The following is a 24,185-nucleotide window of genomic DNA, read 5'->3' as shown; positions in this document are numbered from 1 at the left end:
GTTGGTGAACATGCAATACAATATACAGATGGTGTATTATAGAATTGTACACCTGAAACTTATAATTTTATTAACCATAGTTGCCCCAATAAATTCAATAAAAAATAAATGGCAGTGTCCAGAAAGAGCTTAAAAAAGAAACAAGAAACAGATTATGCAACTATATAAATGATGGAATTAACAGCAAGGACTTAAAAATAGTTATAAATACAGTTATACTCAAAAACTTCCCTCTTGCAATTTATATAGGAGAGAGAAATCTTGAATCAATCACTAAACTGACTTCTTCCTCAATACCACTTCTGGAGCAATTCTGATCCACTCCTCTTGCATCCTGTCTTTGGAGACTAAGTGATAGTTCCTTCCCAGACCTTCCTAGACAATTGCCAGGTGTTTTTCAGGGGCTAAAAACCGGTTCAGAGAAGAGAAGATAAAAAGTGGAAACTTAATCAATGCACTGTGGGGATACTGTCATGAGTAGAACTTATTGAGTATAAAGACAGCTTTGAGAATAAAAAGGAGAGTACAAAACACCCACAGAAATTAAAAAAGAAGAAAAAAATGGGAAACAAATGAGCGCAGTAATTATGAGAAAAAAAGTGTGTGTTTGGGGAAAGAGGTGGATTTAAGTCATACTACTTTAATAAATATATGATGTAATTGAAGTACAAAAAAAGGTAAAGGTTTGAACACCAAGAAAATGACTTTATCCTAGAAACACAAAGTTGGTTCAGCAAATAGAAATCAATTAATGTAATGTCTCTTATTAATGGAATCATGGAAAAAAATACCTGTTATCACTACAGATACACAAAAATGCATTTGACAAAATCCAGCCCCCTTCTGTGATAAAATCAACCATCTAGGACTGGAAGGGAACTGCCTCATCCGGGTCAAGAGCTTTGTGCAAAGTGAAGGACACAAATATATGAGTGTGTTGTGCTTATTTGAATTGAGACCTTTGATTCTTATTAAAAACTAGGGGCCCGGTGCACGAAATTCGTGCACTGGGTGTGTGTGGGGGGGTCCCTCAGCACAGCCTGCCCCCTCTCACATACTGGGAGCCCTCAGGCATTGACCCCCATCACCCTCCAATCGCAGGATTGGCCCCTTGCCCAGGCCTGACGCCTCTGACAGAGGTGTCAGGCCTGGGCAGGGGACCCTCATTTCCCCCCATCACTGGTTCTGCTCCCAGCCCAGGCCTGATGCCTCTGGCCCAGGCATCAGGCCTGGACAGGGGACCCCTAGACCCCTCCGATTGCTGGCTCTGCCCCTTGCCCAGGCCTGATGCCTCAGCCAGAGGCGTAGACCCCCATCACCCTCTGATCACCTGATCGGCCCCTTGCCCAGGCCTGACGCCTCTGCCAGAGGTGTCAGGCTTGGACAGGGCACCCCCATCTCCCCCCGATCACTGGCTCTGGCCCCCGCCCAGGCCTGAGGCCTCTGGCCCAGGAATCATGCCTGGGCAGGGGACCCCCAGACCCCTCTGATCGCTTGCTCCACCCCCCGCCCAAGCCTGATGCCTCTGACCCAGGCTTCAGGCCTGGGCAAGGGGACCATCATCTCCCCACCATCCCCGGCTCAGCCCCCCACCCAGGCCTGATGCCTCGGCCAGAGGAGTTGACCCTCATCACCCTCCGATCACCAATCACCGGATCGGCCCCTTGACCAGGCCTGAGGCCTCCGGCAGAGGTGTCAGGCCTGGGCAGGGGACCCCCAGCTCCCCGCGGTTGCAGGCTCTGCCCCTGCCCAGGCCTAACGCCCTTGCTGAGGCGTCGGCTTGGGCAGTGGGGACCCGCAGCTGTAGCGGCCCCGCGATCGTGGGCTCCGCTTTAGGCCCAGGCAAGGGACCCCTAGCTCCCGGGACTGCCAGCTTCGACCATGTCCAGCTCCCATCGCTGGCTCCCCCCCTACTTCCTGCTATCACTGGCCAGGGCAGCAAAGGCACATGATTCTCCGATCATGGCTGGGGGGCCAGGGCCCAGGGCCGCCTTTGCCCTGCCCCCCAGCTCTTAGCTCCCCCCTGGGTTTCCGATCACTGTCAGTGGCAGGGGGCTTCTTCCTGCTTTCCCTTTCGCCTCCCTGCATTGTGCCTACATATGCAAATTAACCGCCATCTTGTTGGCAGTTAACTGCCAATCATAGTTGGCAGTTAACTGCCAATCATAGTTGGCAGTGAATTTGCATATAGCCCTGATTAGCCAATGAAAAGGGTATCGTCGTACGCCAATTACCATTTTTCTCTTTTATTAGTGTAGATAGAGTCTCTCAGAACCTAATGAAGTTATGCTTAAAATATTCAAATTTACCATGACATTTTTAGTGGCTTAGGTGAGTGCTATTTAAATTTCTTTCGCTTTTTAGGGGCCGGGTGGAGGTGGGCAAAGGGGGGGGGGGGAAATGGGAACATATGTATTAGTGTCAATAATAAAAAAAGAAATGTCTTTCTTCTTTGAATAGTAATGTCCTTCAAGAAATCTAATAACTATCCCTACTAATATCGCTTTATCTTCTGCAGTTACAGCAAAATATTGTTGCATGCCAGGATTATTTTTCTAATCCCAACCTCACCCTAATATATAAATATTCTTTTAAGAATTATCCAAGGCTGCTTTCACCCCACAACAGTAGAGTTGAATAGTTGCAAAAACTAAAATGCACACCATTTAGTTCTTTACAGAAAATGTTTCCCGTTTTCTGGTCTAAGATGCAGTCCAAACATCCCAAGGGTTTCTTTTATTTTTTTATCTGCTTGTTTGCTTTTCTTTGGCTTTCTTCTTTCTCTGGTAATTGCTACATGTGAAAGAAAAACGTCCTTCTACTACATGTTTGCTTTTCTTTTGCCCAATTTATTTAATTAGTTTTCTAGCATTTAATACTCCTCACTATACTATAAACTTGTGAGAACAAGTATAGCGTTTGCCTTCTGAATCATCTCCCTCTGTCTAGTGCATATTAGAAACTGAATATTTATTAAACACATAAATTTATTAAACACATAAATGTCATGTGGATAAATGCCTTAAACTTATTTTGGAACAAAGAAGAGAATATATCCATGAATTAATAAAATACGTCTGTTCTACTAAAACCCATTTCAATATTTTTCTAATCATACAAGTAATTTCAGTAATGTTTTAAGCTGAAAAAGGATTTCTATTATACAATATACTACTTTAATACTTAGCTCCTAAAACACATTGTCACTGGTGTGTTTTTTAAGGTAAATTTGTGAAAGTTATAGGGAAATATATTTAAATGGTGATAATTCAATTGTAGGCCACAACTTTACAAGTCACATATATAGACACACATATAAATAATATATATGACATATAATATAATTATCTTTTATCAATTAAATTGTATATCAATATTATTTTCTGGTCCCCATTAAAAGCTTTAGAAGTACTTTCTAGGTTTTGTTAATTAAAATTTCACACTCAGTTATAATCAATCTATTCTCATAATTCTGCAGAGCAAACTATTTAAATAAAGAATAAATAAAAGCATTAGTAAAACTTAGGATGTGGAGATGTTTGAAAATTAGACATATGAAAAGTAGTTTCAACCTATGATGTAAAAGAAGGGAGATCTTGGGAGAATTCGGCTCAAATATCTAAATTCACTTGAAGATGTATTTCCAAACCTTGGGTGATTACTGCAAGTGAGCAAGAGGTTCACTAACTAAAGCAGATGGGAGTGTAGGTGACAAGTTCACAAAGAGCAGTTACTGAGATGACCTGACTAAGGCTGTAGGTGGTGTCTCTTTGACCTAGTGCTACTTTGAGTCATCTAACATCACGATTGCTGCTTGATGCTTTAAGAAATCTGCCTGTTCCCTGACACCATGTTGTTGACAATAGTATCAGCATCTATGACTTTAGATTTGAATAGGTTGTTTGGTAAATAAAGTATATAAATATAAGGCAAAAGTATATTTATTTCATGGTTTATGTCCTATATTTTTTACTTGAAATGTATTGTAGAAAATAATGTATTCCAACAAATTTCATGGCAAATTAATCAATAGTAACCAAAGCAGTTAGAAACACTGATCTAAAAACTTCTAATGATAAATTGGTCAGAGTTAAGTTATTTACTATTTAGAATACTAATCTTTAATGAAATACACATTTCAGTTTTATGAATATGCTATTAAGAATTTAAAGAATTATTGTGAAAAAGCATTATCCAGAAGAATATTTTACAGTCTATTTGATCATTAATAAAAGTAGAATGATGGAGTGATCATGTTACTTACAATTTAAGTATCTAAGAGAGTTGGCTGATTTAATCGTAGTAGTATCATCAAGACTAGATAAATTATGAATACTAGATACACTTTTAAAAAGCATAGTTTTCCTATTGACTTACAACAATAACATACTCAAATAGGTGGGTTTTTTTTTATAAAAAAGATAAAGTACCAGATTAAGGGTGTGCTTAATGTAATAAAGTAAAGCCAAAACCAAACAAATTTTTAAAAGATTTAAATAAATGGTATTGGAAATATTGGACAGATACATGCAAAAAGGAAGAAAGAAAGAAACTCAACCACCTTTTTACACCATGCACAAGAATAAACTCAAAATGGATTAAAGACTTAAATGTGAGACTTGAAACCATAAAAATCCTAAATGGAAACTTAGGCAGTAAAATATCTGACATTTCTCTTAGCAACATTTTTTCTGATATATCTCCTCAGGGAAGAGAAACAAAAGAAAAAGCAGACAAATGTGACTACATCAAACTTAAATGGTTCTGCAGAGCAAAACGAGCCATCAAAAAATGAAGACAACCCACTGAATGGCAGAATACATCTGCCACTACATCTGATCAGGGGTTAATATCCAAAATTATAAAGAACTTATAAAACTCAACACCAAAAATCAAACAATCCAATTAAAACATGGGCAAAGACCTAAATAAACACTTCTCCAAAGAGGACATAGAGATGCCAATGGGCATATGAAAAGATTCTCAACAACACTAATTACCAGAGAAATGGAAATGGATAAGGGTTTAATGGTCTCATAGATCTAAAAAAACAAAAATTGGAAAAAAAATACATGAAAATACAAACCCAGAAAATCTAGAGGCGTAAAGTTAAAGCTGCAATTATATTAATTCCGTTGCCTGCATCATTTCTTTTCCTCCCACCACTGAGAGAGAAGAGCCACATAGTACAAATAGCAGAATTTCCTTTTCATGTGCACTTCATTAGGCAGAGCACCAGGGAAACATCTATGATTTCTTCTTTGTCCTTTGCCCTTTCCCACCACCCTAGCTCCATAAAATGGTTGAGTCTTCCATTCAACTCTGAAACAAATATCAACATAGAAATGGGAATATTTACCATATGCCCATAGGGAAAGACTTGCGATCAGCTTGAAAGGAACTAGCTCAATGACAAACCATATGGAATGCTCCAGGGTAGTTGGGTGAATGAATTGTGGAACTATCACAGGGGAGCCAATCCAGAGTGTTTTTCAAAAGATATTATACGATATACTATATTGTATTGAACCTTTCAGGTGTCAGTTCCAGGAGGAACTGCAGGTTTGCAGAGTTTTACAGGTTGAAAAATGCCTGGCCAGAGTGGTTCAGTTGGTTGAGCGTCATCCTGTGCACCAAAATGTTGCAGGTTCGATTCCTGGCCAGGGCACATATCTGGGTTGTGGTTCAATCCTCGGTCGAGAACGTACAGAAGGCAACTGATCTATCTATCTATCTATCTATCTATCTATCTATCTATCTATCTATCTATCTATCTATATCATCTATCTCTATCTCTCTCCCCCCCATCTCTAAGCATGCTGAGATGAACAAGTACATAATGTGAACTTTGCTCAGCTGAAATAGTGAGGCTGACAGAATCATTCCTGGCTAAGTTTCCTTATTTCAAAATGTGGTGGTCAGATTGCATAGCCACAGAGCATCGAGTCTCAGGATGATGCCTCTAGATCTGTGTTTTTGCCAAATAATTTGTGATATCTACAAGATGGTTCATTTCAGCTGGAATAGCTTGGGCAACAAATGTATACAGCCCAAGTCTCTGTGTCTTATTTAGAGAGGCTTTCATTATTTCGAGGTTTATGTTATTTAGCAAGGGTGTCTAAATTGGCAGTGACACTGGAGAGTGTTTATAACCCATGTTATAACTTGGCACCTGTGTCAGGAGAATTTTCTCTATTTATTTAAGCTGATGGGAAATTATATTGTTAGACGGATAGGGTTTAAGTTTGAGCAAGAGGTGGGTTATTAGTTAACCGGTCTTAGATCATTTCGACTATTATTAATCACAGCCAGTTCATCAGGAACAGGAGACCAGGCTGGAACAGGCCTTCATGAAATTGTTCACACAGAGAAGCACCAATCAACAGCAAGCTCTTTGACAGAAACTGGAGCTTCATGATGCAGCAGTCAACCTTGACATGGGCAGGGAGGTTGAACATCCTGCATAGTGCTGCCAGGAAATCCCTATTTATACTAAGAGTGGACTGGCTGGTTGCATATGTAGGATGTCCCATCTCCCTGCCCACTTCGTCGGGATCAAAAACACCATTCCGCTTCACTGAAGAACCGTGAAGTCTGCGTGTCAAGAAAATACAGACACTGAGCTACATCACTAGAAAGGCACTCTGGCAAATGTATTTAGTAGAGGAAAGAACACTTTGTGTAATGACCTTGGCTCATAAGAGGCAGTTGGATCAGTGAGTGAATCCGTAAGCTCAGGGCCAGTAGGAAATTATTGAACCACAGTAGCCAACTAAAGGACCTGCAGAATTGCCAGCAACTCCATTAGCCATCCAGGTAAAGCCTCCAGAATTGCACCTCCTACTCTCAGGATGACACTAAGGTAGGGGAAATTAGTGGTTGGGCATACTTATGTAGGGTGGCCAGAGACAGAGTAGTTAGAGGGAGAAAGAATCCAATTCCTACTTTGTAGGAAGAAGGAAAGGTTATAGCCTGTAAAGCAGTTAGAATTTCAATCTGAGGGTTGAGGTAAAATGGTAAATTTTGAAAAATATCTCAATATCAGAAGCAAGAGATTTGGGAGCAGTAGCCCAGAGAAGATCCAATCATTCTAAATCAAGTTCAAGTTGGTGGAAACACAAGGAAGAATCAGGTCACAAAGGGGTGGATGTGATTCCAAGGGAGAAAGTTAGCGGCATGTTTCTAAAGTCATGTAGAAGATATAACTGATGTCAGATGCAGTATCCAATCATATCCAGGGAACTCTGTCAAAGGTGAGGCAATAGGAAATAACAAGAGCAGGTCTGAGCTCTCGAAAACATGGCTTCAGAAATGAAGTAGTAAAGGAAAATCCAAATACTATGGGCAGGATTCTTCTACTTCTGGATTCCATAGGAAAGATATAATAAACTCAAAATACAATGTTATTTAAATGGGATAAATATAGCTTTATAAAAATTTACTGTTATACTTAATTTCCCAATTTTCATCACAGCCTGCTGAAAATTTTGCTATGGGACTGTGTATGAAAATTACTGATCTATACAAGATGCTGCTGGCAGGCAATCAGTTCTGTCAGTACCACCAATTGGAGTGACATCCTGGGATGCTATTGAGTCTCTCAGAGACTCTAAGTGAGGGGCCATGTTAACTAGGCCATCTCAAAAAAAAATTTGGAATTCTAAAAAGGGGTTATTCATTATACATTCAAATCTGGGTTGAGTTTCCGATCAACTACCCTACCTTTAGCCCTCTTCAGTGAGTGACAAGTGGGCCAATCTAAGGCTAAGGAAAAGGCTGACTCAGGGTTGAGGATTCAGAGCATATGCCCATTTTTCCCTCAGCAGCACAGACTCTCCACTGGAATTCTGTACTTGATGACTTGTTCATAAATTATGTGGTTTCATGTCTAGGGATCCAAAAATCCCATGGAAATGTATGGTCAAACTGTTGTTTATAACATTCCTTTATAAGTGTCTGTGGAATCTGTAAAGGTATACCAATTCATCACTGATATTGGTTATTTGTGTTTTCTACTTTTATTTCTACCTCAATCTGTCTATAAGTTTATCAATTTTATTGATTTAATAAAACATTTCATCTCATTGAATTTTCTGTATTGTCGTCCCTCAATTTTATTGATATCTGCTTTTATATTTATTACTTTCTTCTGATACCTTGGATTTAGTTTTCCATTCTTTGTCTAGAACTTTAATGTGGAAACTTATATCATGGATTTGAGATTTTCTTCTTTTTTAAAATAAACCTTTAATGCTAGGAATTTTCCCCAAGTGCTGCGTTAGTGTCATCATACAAATTTTGATGTTTTATTTTCATTTCCATTTAGTTCAAATAACTTTCTAATTTAATTTGTCTTCTTCTTTGAAACACTGATTATGTAGGACTGTGTTACTTAATTTCCAAATACTTGCACTTTTTCAAGATATCATTTTGTTACTGCTTTTTAAGTTAGTTCTGTTATGGTCAAAGAAAATACATTGTATGATACCAACATACTAATTTCCTAAATTTTCATGGCCCAGGATATGGTCTTTCTTGATCAATTTTTCATGAGCTCTTAAAAAGAATGTCTATTCTACTATTGTTGGGTAGAGTGTTTTGTAAATGCCAATTTAGTCAAGTCCATTATTAGTGCTTTCAGTTCTTTCATATCATTAGTAATTTTCTGTCTACTTGTTCTATCAATTACTGAGGAAAAGATATTGAAATCTCAAAGTATAATTGTATCTTTACTTTTGATTTTTTCTTTTTTATATCATTTTTTGTTTTATGAAATGTGAAGTTCTGTTCATAAGTACATAAATCTTTAGATTGTTATATTCCCTTGATGAATTGATACCTTTATCATTATAAAATAGTGTGTTATCCATAGTAATGTTCTTTGATTTGAAATGTACTTTGACATTGATATAGTAACTTCAGCATTTCTTTGACTAGTGTTTGTATGTTTTCCATCTTTTTACTGTGTATCTATCTAAATCATTATATTTAAACTTGTAGTGTTTCTTACAGAGAGCATATAAATTGATCTTGTTTACTTTTGTTTTTTTTAATACAACATTGCTATCTTTTAGAATTGATACAATTTGCAATTTATACAATTTACATTTAATGCCATTATTGATTTGTTTGGAATTATGTCTACTCTTTTACTGTTTTGTATTTATCCCTACTCTTTTTCATTCATTTTTTCTTATTTATGAATTATTTTTTTGGGGGGGGTGTTGAATTTTATTGTAGTATTACTTTTTTATTGATCTATTGACTTTTTAACTATATTTCTTTGTTCACTTTTTTAGTGATTGCTCTCTAGATTAAAATATACATACCCAATGTTTCACAATATCCTGAGAGTTAATATTTTGTCACTTCAAGTGAACATAGAAACCTTACAGCCACATAGGACCCTTGGTCCTTCCCCTTTTTGCTTTAATTGTTATATGGAGTACATCTATATACACTGAAAACCTTCTCAGACAATGTTATAATTTTTGTTTTTGACAGTCACATGCATTTTAAATACTTAAAAAAATCTATTATATTTTCCCAAATTATTTACCATTTCTGTTGTTCTTCATTCATTCTTGAAGTTTCCTTCTAGTATAATTGTTTTTGTTTGTTGGAGTTTTTTTGTTTGTTTGTTTGTTTGTTTTCATTTCTTTCTGAAGAACACACTTCAGCATTTTTTAGAATAAATCTCCCTGCAGTCAGTTTCTTTGTTTGCGTTCATGTGAAAATCTTTCTATTTTACATTCATTTTTTGAAGATACTTTCATGAAAATATAGGATTCTGGATTGTGATTTCACTACCTCTGGCCTCCACGATTTTTGATGGAAAATCTGAAGTTTTTTAGATCATTGCTCCCTTATACATACATTTTTCTCAGCTGCTTCAAGATTTTTTTCTTTCTCTTGTGTTTTCACCAGATTATGGTGTGTCTGGACATAATTTTCTTTTAGTTTAACCATTTGGGTTTTTGAGAACTTAAATTGGTAATTTTACTTTTTATCAAATGTGGTATATTTTAGACCATTATTTCTTCAAATATTTTTTTCTGTACCAATATTTTCCTCTTCTCAGATTCAAATGGCACAAATGTTAGATGTACACATATAGGTCTCTGCTATATTCATTCATTTAATTTTTTTCTCAATCTTGTTCAGTTTGGATGGTTTCTATTGTTCTACATTCAGTTTTAATAACTGTCATTGCCCTTCCTCTACTGAACCCATCCAGTGATGTTTTTTTTCAGATACTGCATTTTGTTTTTGCCCTACACTCTTCATTTGTTTCTTTTTATAAGTTCTATATTTCTTATTTGAGAAGCTCTCTTTCTGTTATTTCATGAGCATCCACCCTTCCTTCACTGAGCATTGTTTTGGCAGCTGCTTTGAATTTGAAGTCTTTGAAAATTTCTGTCTTGTCTAGTTTCTGTATTTAATGTAATTGAAATGTATTTACTGTATTACTGTTTATAATATTTGATGTTGGATTTTGGTTTTTAAATTATAAAATTTAAGATAATTTATTTTGTTCCTCTTTCGATATATTTAAATTTTAATTGGGAATGGCTTTTGTATTTTATCAAATTATTAATTATAATCTATTAAAAGATTATAAAATTTCTTTACAAATGTTAATATAAGATATATTGGAAGAGTTATGATATTGAATTATACTTGCATTTTTAGAATAATTTTTTCTATGATATATTATTCCTTTGATACTTTGCTGGATTCTATTACTATTTTATTTGTAACTTTAGTCTATATCAATGAGTGCTATTTGTCTTGTCTCATTTTTCAGTGTTTTTTAGGTTTTAGTATTGAAATGATGTTTCATACAATGGATTGGGGGAACATTTAAAATTTTCAGTTTTTGAAAGAGTTCAATTATAACTTCTTATTTCCATTCTAGCTTATTATTTCCACTCACGGGTATCCATAGATACCCACATCTCTTAATTATGTTATCAGAATAATGAACAATTATTATTTTCTGTATGATGGAATTATGATCTGCAGGGTAGGGATATCCATTTTTACATTTAACAAATAAGTGAATGCTTATTTTGTGCCAGGCAAAGGTTGTGTTCATTATTTCATAGGAATAAAGCCCTTTTATATTTCATTTGTACAAATTAACTCAAAATTTACAGTGCCTTTTATTTAACCTTTGCCATTATTTTCAATATTGGTGGAGATGCCTGTGAATTTTGGAGTTACTAAGTATTATGCAACCTTTGAATTAATAAACAAGTGAATGAATATATAAAAATGTTTTATGAAATATTATACACCATTTTTTGCTGGTGAAAATAAAATTTAATTTATTCAACTAGGAATTGATCTCCATAAATTTATGCTATCCAACATCTTTGCTATGTGACTTCCACCAAACTTTTCACATATTCTTTGTCTAAAATGTTCCTGGATCACATAAATATATCTAAGTAAAATACACTTTATATTTTAATTTAAATTACAATTCACATTCAATATTATTTTGTGCTAGTTTTAGGTGTACTGCATAGTGGTTAGATAATCATATACTCATAAAGTGGTCCCCCTGATATTTCAAGTACCCACCAGGCACCATATAGTTTTTACAATACTATTGCCTATATTCCCTATCCTATGCTTTACATCCCCATAACCATTTTGTGACTACTAATTTGTACTTCTTAATCCATTCATCTTTTCACCCAGCCCTCCAACCTCCCATCTCCTCTGGCAACCATCAGTCTATTCTCTGTATCTATGAGTCTGATTCTATTAAGAAAATATACTTTCGTAGAAGCCGGGAGGAGGTCAGTGGGGAAAAAAAGGAGACATATGTACTACTATTTGTAATACTTTAAACAATAAAATTAAATTAAAAAACAAAGAAGTAGGACCAGGAGAGGACTCAGGTGGAGAGGAAGCTGAGGTTCCAGGCAGGGCTAAGAGGAGGGGAGAGGGTTCCATCTTCTTTGGAAAGCCTTTCCTGCCAACCCCAGCTCTTGGTGATCTCTCCCTTCTATGAACAACTTCTACATATATTGTTGCTACACATTGTACTTTGAATCAATTCAGCATACATTGTGGAATCTCTACCATGTGTATGACACTGCACACAAAAAAATAAAGAATACAATACAAAAAAAAAGAAAATACACTTTAATTGCATTGAAATAACTTGAAAAATCTATTTGCATTTTTAAAAAGACAAATGTAAAAACATTAAATTTTCATTAAATACTAAATATTTTAAATTAATAGGTGTGTAGTGAGGCCCAGGAGAGAATATTTTTAATAAGAATCTCAGTTGATACTTATGATCAGTCGCATTTGAGAAAATTTGACTTACAGAAATTCAGAGAAAGTATTTTTTATAATTATTCTTGATTATGAAGTTAATCTAGAAAGTAATGATTTAATTTATTTTGATATAGATATTTTGGGGCTAGTTTTGCTTCAAGTGCTTGTTCATTGACTTTGCCTTTGGATTTTTCTATCATGTATATTTAGAAGTAGACGTCTTAGATAAATCTCTTTACAAGGAATGTAGTTCTCTATTGCTAAAGAAATTATGTTCATTATCTAATAAGAAATAATTTATGATGATAGGAGGTAGCTTCATGTTGAGGGGGGAAACGTCAGATTTGTACCAAGATTCTTTACTCATACTGTAGACTTGAACAAATCTAAGACTTTCTGAGATACATTTTCATCACACTGTAAGACAATAGAACCTACATTGCAGAATTTTTGGTTGTGTAAAATAGAATAAAAAGTAGGTACTCAATAAATGTACCTGACACTGTATTTGGCACAAAACAAGTACTGCAGAATAGCTATTGCCATTTTTTGCCATTATTAAACATGTAACTACTAAGAACTGACCAGATAGCATATAGATTTTCAGAATGAATATGTACCCAAATATGAATATACATTGGTGTATGGTGAATTTGGGTTTAGGGTGATGTTCTGATCTATTCAATGGGGATATTCTTTTATACATTTAACAAGTATTTATTGAAGCATTTATTGAGTACCTACTTTGGGCCATGTATTGAACTAAACATTTTGGATGAAATGGTAAATTTTATATATATATATATATATATATATATATATATATATATATATATATATGAGGTCTGGTGCATGAAATTTGTGCATGGAGGCGGGGGGATCCCTCAGCCCGACCTGCACCCTCTCCAATCCAGGATCCCTCAGGGGATGTCCTACCGATGGCTTAGGCCTGCTCCCCGTGATTCTCTGCTGTCTGTGAGGCCCGTTGGCTGCTACTGGGTCACCTCCAGTGGTGGCCAAGCAGGCCCTGCTCTCAGTGGCTGGCCCGTGGGATTGGAGGACTCCAGCAGGGCTGAGAGGAGGACTGGGTGCCTCCATCTTGTGGCTATGGGTGCCGCCATCTTTGTGTTGGAGTGATGGTTAATTTGCATATTACTCTTTTATTAGATAGGATAAAAAAGCAATATTCACTACCAATTATATATATATATATATATATATATATATATATATATATATATCCCTCAGGAGTTCAACTGACCAGGAGTTCCGTTGCTCGCCATGATGTGCGCTGACCACCAGCAGCCAGGGAAGGGAGGACCCAGCTGGCAGCTGGCAGCCGACAGCTGCTAGGGACCCTACCCATGCACAAATTTCTTGCACTGGGCCTCTAATATATATATCAGGCAACAATAACTGACCTAATGGATTTTACATTATAGTGGTTATGGCAAAAAAATATTTTCACATAATGTCAATTAGGTGGCACATACACATTGAAAGCACAATGGGGAAAGTAATTTATGTAAGCGCAACAAGTAAAAAATACCAAAACTCTCAACACAATCAATCCCATGGTGGATACAATCTGAGGAGATTATAAGAAAATGATGGACATAAATGAGCATTCATAATCATTTTAGTTTAGAAGAATATCTAATAATATATATTCTTTCTTTAATTCACTGTTTGCATTCTAATGGTTGGTAGTTCTACTTCTGATATGGCCAAATAAACTTCTATTGAACCAACCTTCTAGTAGGTAAAAACTGTCAACTCTAAACAAAATACAAAAGCAGCTATGTGAAGATAAAGGAAAAAAAAAAACAAACAATCACAGAACAACAACAGAGATTCTTAGAGGTTTCAAGACTTAGAAGAAGGGAAAGACACTGGCTGAGTTTTCAACTTTCAAGATATAGAGGCTAAGAGGAAGTTGTAGTCCATACCATGTCAGGTGGCTAAAACTCCAAAGGAAGAGAGAGAGAGAGTGAAGAAAGAAAAGAAAGGAAGAAAGGAAGGAATGAAGGAAGGAAGGAAGGAAGGAAGGAAGGAAGGAAGGAAGAAAGAAAGAAAGAAAGAAAGAAAGAAAGAAAGAAAGAAAGAAAGAAAGAAAGAAAGAAAGAAAGAAAGAAAGAAAGAAAGGAGAAAAGAAGGAAAGGAGAAAAGAAGGAAAGAAGGACAAAGAAATATGCAATTTTTGTAGCTCAAAGAAAGTGAGGACAGAGTTTGAAGTAATCTCAAAACTGGAAAGCAAGGGAACATCTAGGAAAGGATAGATATAAATAGAGAAAACTACAAATTCTTCTCTGGGAAACCATAACCTCTGCTTAAATCTCTAGCTGACCTCTGAACTATGCATATCTTGGAAATACTTCAAGTAGCCTAAGAAAATATAAATGTGCTGAACTGACTTTTGAGGTGCAGTCTAAGAGACAGAGATTAAAGTTTGAGTCCAATCAAGCTAATGGCCAGAAGAACAAAAACTCCAACACTATTCAGAGAAATATAACAAAATACATTTTAACAATATAACCTTCACAATGTTTAGGTAACATCTAAAATTTCTTACTATAAAAAGAAAGAGGGAAATGTAATTCATTCACAAACATGCACAGACACATACACTAACTTGTCAATAGAGACCTAGCCTGAGAACACTCAGATGTTGAAATTCACAAAGATTTTATTGCTACTATTGTATTTATGTTCAATGAAACAAAGGAAAATATACTCATAAAGATTGAAAATGAGAAACCTCACAAGAAAATAAAAATGAAAATAATAGAATGGAGCCCTGGTCAGTGTAGTTCAGTGGTAGACCATCAGCCTGCACACCAAAGGGTTGCAGGTTTGATCCCCAGTCATGGGCAGATACCTGGGTTGCATGTTCATTCCCTGGCCCCAGTTGGGGTGTGTGCGAAAGGCAACCAATTGATGTGTCTTTCTCACACTGATTGTTCTCTCTCTCCCTCCCCCTCCTTTGCACTCTTTCTTTAAAAAAATCAATGGAAAAAACATCTTCAGGTGAGGATTAACAAAACAAAAATAAAATGGAAATTTTAAAACTGAAAAACAGTACCTGAAATTTAAAAAATTCCCTGGATAAGCTTAACAGTATAATGAAGATAAAGAAACTAGCCAATACAGCTGAAGATAGATAAATAAAATTTATACAAAATCAAGATTAGGGGTAAAAATATACTAAGAAAGAAAAAATGCACTCTGTGGAATATGTGAAACAATATTCAACATTCTACCATACATCTAATTGGAGAGTTATATGGGGAAAAGAGGAAGAATGGGGGCAAAAACTATTTGGGGGGGAAAAGGATTAAAAATTCCTCAAATTTGGTGAAAGCCATAAGTTTATAGATTCATGAAGCTCAATAATAACAAGGAGTATATTCCAGCTGATGTAGCTCAATGGTTGAGCATTGACCTATGAACCAGTAGGTCAGGGATCAATTCCCTGTCAGGGGTGTGCAGAAGGCAACCAATCAATGATTCTCTCATCATTAGTGTTTCTATGTCTCCCTCTTCCTTCCTATCTGAAATCAATAAATGGGGGGAAAGGAGTACCTATATAATACTTTCAACAATAAAGATTTAAATAAATAAATAGATAGATAGATAAATAAATAATAAATTCCACAGTAAGCTATGAAAACAAGCGAAAATATATTTTTTAAAGTAACAAGCAGTATAAATATTAATTCTAATGATTTATCTAAGAACAGCCCGTCATTCAAACATGCATGAATAACTCATATAGACTAAAGCAGCACCAGCTATAAAAATGAAAAATAAAATTTGTCTCTAGGGTAGACATCTATAAAAACATTATATCCCAGTAAAAGTTTGGGATTCATCCAAACAAAACAGCAGTATTAATGAAGGGATGGGCCCCTAAAATGAAAAAAATAATCAGTCTTACAAGATCTCTTACTAATTCAAAATAATGATCAGCTTTAAAGTAGGGTGGTTTGATCAGTGCTGCCTCATTATCAAGAAAGTCCTTTAGATCATGATATACCAGTTAATCCGCCTATATCTTCACATATGTCTTTACTAAAGAAACCAAAAATATCTGAAAAGAAGGATGCTGGTCATCCCAAATATTCCCACATCTAAATATCTACTTCCTTTCTCTTACATTTCAAAGAAAATAATATTCTGCATTGGTTATTCTATAAAGTAATAATGCCTACCAAGATTGTCATAGGAGCAGAGCCCAGTATCTAAGATATTTCTCACTAACAACTCCAACAGACTAGAATAAAACACATTATGAAACAATTCAGTAAAGAATGGATAAAAAAAAAAAACTTGACTTTTTGCCTGATTGGTTGCTAAATCCTGGATGCCAATGTCATTACAGAAACTTTAGACCTGCAAGGATTCTCTAGTGTGAAAACTTTAGCACTATGAAACACCACTTGTATCTGAACATTTTCATTAAGAACATCAATACTAAAAACAACTTATTTATAGTATTCTGTTGATCTTGACACTAACTCAGATTCAGAAATTCCGCACCAAAGATCACCATCAAAATACAAGTAGGAATTCAGCTAGTAGCTGGAAAAGTAGGTACAAGACTTTTTGCCACTTATGAATCTTTATTTATAGCAACTAAAATAATGTCTAGCACATAATGAACAAATGAATAATGTAAGGTAAATTAAGGAATTATTACTTTATATGAGAGGACACATCTGTATTCTAGATGACCTGGCAAAATGGTCATAGATGTTACAAAACTATGAAATCTAGACAAAAATTTAATACAAACAAGAGAAGGCTTGGTGAAGAAATAAGCAGCTTATTTGTAGTAAGAGAACACTGTGGAATTTCCAGTTGCCTGGCTACCATACATATCCCAACCTCCAGATCAGCAGCTGATTGTAGGATGACAGTCTACACTCCTAGTCAGGTTATTAGTGCCAGATGGAATAATTATTATTAAAGACTTGTGCTTGTGTTTTAGACTTCTCTGATCAGTCCCTAATGTACGGGCATAAGAACTTACTTTTGTTTTGCCTGATTTGGAATATTCCTAGATCTGAAGTGATATTTTGGGTGGGGTTTGCCAGAAAAATTTAAAGGTTTAAGAATTATCTGTATCAGACTGAGACAAGAAATCATGGATTAGACAAACAAGGGACAGGCTTAATGACCTGGGAAAGAAAAGGTTGGAAAATGAGATATTTTGAGAAATAAGACTTTATTTTTAAGGCATTCATGTGTACCAAGGAATGGAGAAGGCCACATACATGCTTGATGCATATCTATAGAAAGCCTGAAAAGGCATTATTCTTTCACATGTGTTTGAGCTGACCTTCAGCTTTTGAGCCTCTGTGCAAGCCTAAATGCAAAGATAACACAAACTTATAAACAACCTCATCATCATTGAAAGAGGGCTCCCTTACAGAATCAATCTGCTAAAACTTAGAGTGTATTTTTCTTGCTTTGCCTGTAGGTGTTTATGAAAACTCTGTCAATATAACCATTAAGCTGATAGAACACTGATTTCAGTGACCACACAGGACTTCACAAAAGTAGTTTAGAAAAGTCACTAAATAGACAAACAAAATTAACCCACAAAGAGGGATAAATCTGGTTTCCAAAGTTGCCACGTGGACAAAGAACTAAAGAAAACCAGAGGACAATGTCTCAACAAATAAAGAATACCAATAAAGGACCAGAAATTATAAAAAGTAATTAAATAGAAATTTGAGGGCTGAAAAGTACAATAATTAAACTGCAAAGTTCACTAAATTGCTTCAGCAACAGAATTGAGCAGACAGAAGGAAGATTAAGAGAACTTAAAGATAAATCAATTGAGATTATCCCATCTGAGGAACAGAAAGAGAAAAAGAATGAAGAAAAATCAACAGCACCTATGAGACACTATCAAGTTACTGACATACACATGATGGGAGTATCCAAAGGAGAGGAGAAAAAGAAAAGGGAAGGAAGAATATTTAAAGAAATAATGGCCATATGAATCTCCACATCTAAGAAGCTCAGAGAACTCTAAGCACAAATTACTCCAAGAGATCCAGACCAAAACACATTATAATCAAAATTACAAGGGCTCTTTAACAAGATTAATAATGAATTTTCTAATTAGAAACCACTCAGGCCAGAAGGCAGTAGGATGATATATTTAAAGTGTTTAACAGACAAAGCAAAAAAAGTTGAAATTGAGATTTAATGGACAGTATACTTAATAAAGACAGTAATATCTAAACTAACAAAAGAGAAACATGCAAATTAACCATCACTCCACTACACCCACAAGCCACGCCCACAAACCAATCAGGAGCGAGTATGCAAATCAACCCAACTAAGATGGTGACGGCCATGAAGCTGGAGTGAGCAGGAGGCTTGGGTTTTCCTCGGCGATGGAGGAAGCCAAGCTTCCCACCTCCCCCGGTCGGCCCAGGGCTCTGCTCAAGGCTACAAAGTTTCAATTATAGAAGATAAATAAATCCCAGATACCTGCTTCCAGCCCGCCCTGGCCTCTGTTCAAGGAGGCGCTGAAAAAAAAAAAGAAAAAAAGGAGACGCTGGGAGCTTGGGTGAGGGGCTGATGGTTGTTTGCAGGCTGGCCAGGGACTCCAGCGGGACCCTCCCACCCTGAAGGGGGTGTGGCCAGTCTGAAAACTGCCCTCAGCCCCTCACCCAGGCTGGCCAGGCACTCCAGTAGGGATCCCCACCTTGAAGGGAGTGTGGCTAGTCTGAAAACGGCCCTCAGCCCCTCACCCAGGCTGGCCAGGCACTCCAGCAGGACCCCCCTACCCTGAAGGGGCTGTGGCCAGCCTGCAAACAGCCCTCATCCCCTAGCCCAGGCTGGCCACACCCACATGGGGTGAGGGTCCCCACTGCAGGGCCTGGCCAGCCTGAAAATAGCCATCAGCCACCCCAGCGGGACCCCCACCCTGATCCAGATCACCCTTCAGGGCAAACCAGCTGGCTCCCACCTGTGCACCAGGCCTCTATCCTATAAAATAAAAGGGTAATATGCAAATTGACCCTAACAGCAGAATGACTGGGAATGACTGGTCACCATGACACACACTGACCACCAGGGGGCAGATGATCAATGCAGGAGATGCCCCCTGGTGGACAGTGCACTCCCACAGGAGGAGCTCTGCTCAGCCACAAGTCAGGCTGATGGCTGCCAGCATAGCGGTGGTGGCAGGGAACCTCTCCTACATCTTCAGCAGCACTAAGGATGTCTGACTACAGCTTAGGCCTGCTCCCCTCTGGCAAGTGGACATCCCCCGATGGCTCCCAGGCTGCCAGCAGGATGTCTGAATGCCAGCTTAGGCCCTATAACCTGGGGAGTGGGCCTAAGCCAGCAGGTGGACATCCCCCGAGGGGGCCCAGACTGTGAAAGGGCACAGTCTGGGCTGAGGGATCCCCCTGAGTGCACAAATTTTTGTGCACTGGGCCTCTAGTTGTATTATAATCATCAAACTTATTAATAAATTAAAACAAAACTTATTTATTCTAAGTACAAAAAAGAAAGTATAATTAGCACTAACTGGTTTGGCTCAGTGGATAGAGCATCTGCTTGCAGACTGAAGGGTCCCAGGTTCAATTCCTGTCAAGGGCATATACCTTAGTTGCGGGCACATCCCCAGTAGGGGGTGTGCAGGAGGCAGCTGATCGATGTTTCTCTCTCATCGATGTTTCTAATTCTCTATCCCTCTTTCTTCCTCTCTGTAAAAAAGCAATAAAATATATTTTTTAAAAAAAGAAAGTATAATTAGGTAATGTGATAGAGGTGTTCATTATCACTACAATGGCAATCATAAGCATATATCAAATTAACAAATTATACACCTTAAATTTACATAATATTGTATATCAAATATATTTTAATTTTAAAAAAGAATTCCTTGGTAAATAATAACTGAGGAATTTCATCACTAGTATACCTGTCCTACAAGAAATGCTAAAAGGAGTCCATCAGAAGGAAATGAAAGGATATTAGACAGTAACTCAAAGGCATATGAAGAAATAAACAAAAATATAGCTACTTAGATAAATATAAAATCCAGTATATTTATACTATTGGTTTGTTACTCTTCTTCTGCTTTAATATCTATATACATATAAAAGCCTAAGCGACAATTACAACTGAACGACTGGGATGAACAGAACGACCAGATGACTGGCCGGTAGCTATGACGTGCACTGACTAGACTTTGCTGCTCGGGTCCTGACAGCTCTGAATCTGGTTCACCCGTACCCTGGACCCAGGAGGGAGGAGGAAGCCTGATCCCTCATGGAATTGCCCATTGGCTAGCTTGCTGCTGGGGCCAACCTCCTGAGATCCCCGCCCTCAGCTGGCCGGCCCCACCCACAATGGGCCCTGATCACAGGCCAGGCAGAGGGACCCCACCCATGCATGAATTCATGCACTGGGCCTCTAGTCCTATATAATAAAAGAGAAACATGGTAATTAGCCGTACATTCGCTACCCTTCCCATTGGCTAATCAGGGCGATATGAAAATTAACTGCGAGCCAAGATGGCAGCCAGCAGCCAGGCAGCTTGAAGCGAACATGAGGCTTGCTTGCTTCAGTGACGGAGGAAACCAACATTCCCCACCTGGCATTCTGAGCCGGCCTCTGAGCTTGCAGTTTGAAACATTGTTACAAATATAGAAGCTAATCTAGGGCGGGGGGATAAAATGGATACATATGTAATACCCTTTGTAATACTTTAAGCAATAAAAAAAAAAAAAGATAAAAAAAACACACAAAAAAAACCACAAATATAGAAGCTAAACAAAACCCCAGGATCTCAGAGCTGGAGTTGAAACAGTGTTTCGATTATAGAACCCAAACAAACCAGATACCTGCTTTCATCAGTGGAGGCTTTAGAGCTGGAGCCAAGCCTCAGAGCTAAAGCTGGCCCAGAATAAAAAAAAAAAAAAGGAGCGGTTGGGAGCTTCATTCACCTGCCAGCCTGAAAACAGCCCTCAGCTCCTCACCCAGACTGGCCACACACCCCAGTGGGGACCCCCACCCTGAAGGGTGTGTGACCAGCTGCAAACAGCAATCATCCCCTCATCCAGGCTGGCCAAGCATCCAAGCAGGACCCCCACCCTGATCCAGGACACCCTTCAGGGCAAACCAGCGGGCCCCCACCCATGCACCAGGCCTCTATCCTATATAGTAAAAGGGTAATATGCCTCCCAGCACCGGGATCAGCGTGACAGGGGGCAGCGCCCAAACCCCCTGATCAGCCCTGCACTGTGCCTGATAGGGGGGAGCGCCCCAACCCCCCCCCATGGGCCCTGCTCTGTGTGTGATGGGGTAGAGCCATAACCCCCCCCATTGGCCCTGCCCTGAGTGTGATAGGGTGTGGCGCCCCAACCCCCTGATCTGCACTGCTTTGTGTGTGACAGGGGGGAGCTCCCCAACTCCCTGATGGGCCCTGCTCTGTGTGTGACAGGGGGGAGCTCCCCAACCCCCTGATTGGCCCTGCTCTGTGAGTGACAGGGGGCAGCGCCCCAAACCCCTGATTGGCCCTGCTCTGTGCGTGACAGGGGTCGGTGCCCCAACCCCCCAATCAGCCCTACCCTGAGTGTGCCTGAAGGTGACATCACAACCTCCCGATCCACCCTGTTCTGTGCATGACAGGGGGCGGTACCCCAACTTCCCAATCAGCCCTGCTCTGAACCCGACCAGGGGCTGCACCTAGGGATTGGGCCTGCCCTCTGCCACCCGGGATCAGGCCTAAGCTGGCAGGTCGTTATCTCCTGAGGGGTCTCAGACGACGAGAGGGCACAGGCCGGTCTGAGGGACCCCCCTCCCCCCGAGTGCACAAATTTTCGTGCACCGGGCCTCTAGTGTTATATAAAAAGCAAGTACATAAAATAATATATATGTCTATGTTAATGAGCACACAATGTTTAAAGATGTAATTTGTGACAATAATAGAGAGAAAGGTATACTATTGAAACTGGCTTGGTATTGTTGTGGCAGAATGCACAGGAGAATGATCAGCCAGCACTCTGAGGGAGGAAAGTTTATCCTTTATTTAGCAGATCTGTTAGTCTAGGGGAATTCTGGATTCAAAGCCTGAAATGAACTCATGGAGAGGCTCTGACCTATATATCTCCTCCTGTAGCAGGCCCCTGAGGTTCTCCACAGCTCTGCCCAAGTCAGTCTTGGTGGGGCCTTGGGGGCATGCTTTGCAGCTCTGCCCAAGTCAGCTGTGGCAGGGCCCTGGGGTTAGGCTCTGTAGCTCTGCCCAAGTCAGTCAGAGTGGGGAAGTAAGATTACAGTTTTAACCAGATACTGAACTAGGTTGCAAGCACACCCTATTTTTCTTTTCATTTCCCCCTCGTGTTCCACAAGCTATTCATAGCCTTGGGGATTACAAAAGACTCAGGAATTGGGGACAAGGTCAACGACCACTCTAGCTACTTCCTGCTGAAGGGTGGAGATGAAAAAGGGGGTTCAGTATTCTGAGTCTTCCCCATCTTCCCCAAGGGAGTGGTTGGAGTAGCAAGGGCAGAGAAGTTTTCCTCCAGTACCAGTCTGGGGTTCTGGTGACACTTGTATGAAGATAGAATAAAACTGTTAGAAAAAAAACAAAAACAATAATTATCCAGATAGGAGGAGATAAGGAGATTCAGGTCGGTCAGTTGGATCCACCATCTTCTTGAAGATGATCCGCAGGGAGTGGTTCAGGTCAGAGGTCACCCCACTCTGGATGCTGATTGTCTAGCTGGTGGGCTGCTTTTACCCAGGAGTGGTGGATCTGAGTGTTCAGTCCTGCAACTTGAGAGCTGAGGGGGTGGTTAGTATGACTGGATAAGGTCCCTTCCAGGTTGGCTTAAGGGGTTCCATTTTCCAATATTTTACCCAAACCTGGTCCTCAGGCTTGTGAGGGTGCACAGCTGTTCCTGGAGAGATGGACAATTGATCAGTAACCCATCTATGGACTTAAAGGATAGTTTTCCAAAGTCCTTGTAGCTGTTTCTGAATTTCTAAGTGCCTTATTTCCCACAAATCTCCCTTTGGCTGAATTAAGGGAGAGGGCTTTCCATATAGAATTTTAAATGGAGAGAACCCTACCCTGGCTTTTAGGGTACAGTGCACCCGCAGGAGCATAAGTGGTAAGATACCTGTCCAGGGTAGGCTTGTCTCCTGGCATAGCTTAGCCATAGCCTGCTTGAGAGCCCAGTTCATGCGTTCTACTTTCCCTGAACTCTGGGGCCTGTAGGCTGTATGTAAGTTCCACTTAATTCCTAAGGCCTTAGCTACCTGCTGGGCCATTATCTGACCCTATGGTTAATGGCATTCCATACCACGGAATTATGTCCTTCAGTAATGCCTTAGTGACTTCTCTCGCCTTCTCTGTGCTGGTAGGATATGCCTCAACCCAGCCTGAAAAGGTGCAGACAAAAAGTAAAGGTATTTATTTCCTCTACTAGGCCCTATTTCTGTAAAGTCTATCTCTAGATATTCAAAAGGAGCCTGCCCACAACGCTGAATTGCTATCGGTCCTACAGGATCCTGCCTTGAATTGTTCTGTGTACAGAGGAGGCAACAGCTGAGAGATTGAGGCACATAAGGAGGGGAGATGGGCAATTAGATAGTATCTGCTTAACAAGGCTTCTAGAGCCATCTTCCCTAAATGGGCAAGTTCATGCTGCTGGAGGACTGCTCTATGAGCTAACTGTTCTGGAATGTAGACCCTATGATCTGGGAATATCCACCAACCTTCCTTCGTCCTTTTACCCCCTTCTTGTTGGCCCTGTTCTTCTTCTTGAGGGGTGTATTTCAGAAGTTCAGGTAATTCAGGAACCCGCATGGTCCATGAAGCTACTGTCCGCTCCTTAGCAGATAGCCTT

The 24,185-nt window shown here is 38.9% G+C and overlaps 1 protein-coding gene and 1 pseudogene across 1 annotated transcript in view; one reads left to right on the top strand and one right to left on the bottom strand.

The window, feature by feature from the left end:
* LOC132224564 (cyclin-G1-like) overlaps positions 1 to 24,145 on the bottom strand; it is a 32,503-nt pseudogene extending 8,358 nt beyond the window's left edge.
* The window catches only part of HTR2C (5-hydroxytryptamine receptor 2C), a 176,740-nt gene that overhangs the window by 78,657 nt on the left and 73,898 nt on the right, over positions 1 to 24,185 (top strand). The window lies entirely within an intron of this gene.

This window comes from Myotis daubentonii, chromosome X (assembly GCF_963259705.1).
Source record: "Myotis daubentonii chromosome X, mMyoDau2.1, whole genome shotgun sequence".
NCBI lineage: Eukaryota > Metazoa > Chordata > Mammalia > Chiroptera > Vespertilionidae > Myotis > Myotis daubentonii.
The sequence above is the reverse complement of the archived record's forward strand: the minus strand, read 5'-3'. Positions and strand labels throughout refer to the sequence as shown.